General features: G+C 45.6%; 1 long non-coding RNA gene across 1 annotated transcript; it reads right to left on the bottom strand.

Annotated features, from left to right (window-relative positions):
* Positions 1–301: 301 nt before the first annotated feature.
* On the bottom strand, positions 302–833 carry LOC123175973 (uncharacterized). Its single transcript, XR_006488263.1, has 3 exons — positions 725–833; positions 468–573; positions 302–337 (listed from the first exon to the last, which is right to left on the bottom strand). It is a non-coding gene; the product is annotated as an uncharacterized lncRNA (long non-coding RNA).
* Positions 834–1,046: the final 213 nt, after the last annotated feature.

Genomic DNA, 1,046 nt, shown 5'->3' with positions numbered 1-1,046 from the left:
ATGAATTTGGGATATTAGTTGCGGCCACGATTAAGTGATATCTACCAAACTTAAAAAAAGTGAGATAAAAGAAAAAGGGAGACATACAGGAATCATTTCTTTTGCTGGAGGCAAAGAATTTAAGTCCTAATGCCACTATCCCCCAATTCCCTCTCTCTCTCTTTCTTAGAAAAGATGCATCCTATATAGAAAATAGGTAACTGGAATATAAGCAAAATAAAATAAATCATAACATCAAAATGAGGAACAAATGTGACTTTGTTAGAGAGAGAGAGATAATCCACCTTGTTCTTCACCAAAATCTTCCTTAGGATTCTTCTTCTCTTCTTTCTCAGATCTACACACATCGTGTAAAGAAAAATCAAGAAATGAAAATCAACTTTAGCTAGCTGACAAGGTCTGGATGCATCAGGGAAAAGTTAACTCTGCTCTCGTGTAGTGGGTTAATAAAGTTGAAGTTTGCTGACCATAAAAAAGTTGCTGACTAACTCCATGACCACCAGCAGGGAACATTGCCATGGGAGGACCAACAGTTTGAGCCATTGAAACAGGATGTGTTTGTGTAAACCGTGCCTGTAACAAACAATATTTTTTAGTGCCCGAAAATCTAGTTGCTGCACAAAAGAGAAATCTGTGTAGTAGTATTCGAGAGATTTGTTTCATATGCATGCTTCAGGAAAGTATAGTGTAGGACGACATAAGGGGCCATGGCGATGGCCTGCACCTGCACGCCTGCCATGGTGCTCATCCTTCCATTTCCATTGTGATGGCCTGCCTGCAGAAACCAATCCAACCGCAGGGGTCATCCAGAAGGAGAAGAAGAAGAAGAGGAGGAGGGGAGGAGGATGGAGGGGTGTCTGCGTACCTTTGAAGTCTGGGTGCTGCAGCTCGTCACGGGCGTCGAGGGCCACCGCAAGCTTTGCTCCCCACCCGACCGAGAGAAGGCCACCGCCGTCATCATCCATGGGTGGGTGTGGGGCTAGGGTTCCGCCCCCATCCATCCATGGCCTTCCTCGAGGACCACGTGGATGACGGCGCGCCGGTGC

The sequence above is a fragment of the Triticum aestivum genome, unplaced genomic scaffold (assembly GCF_018294505.1).
Source record: "Triticum aestivum cultivar Chinese Spring unplaced genomic scaffold, IWGSC CS RefSeq v2.1 scaffold10598, whole genome shotgun sequence".
In the NCBI taxonomy this organism is placed as follows: Eukaryota; Viridiplantae; Streptophyta; class Magnoliopsida; order Poales; family Poaceae; genus Triticum; species Triticum aestivum.
The sequence above is the reverse complement of the archived record's forward strand: the minus strand, read 5'-3'. Positions and strand labels throughout refer to the sequence as shown.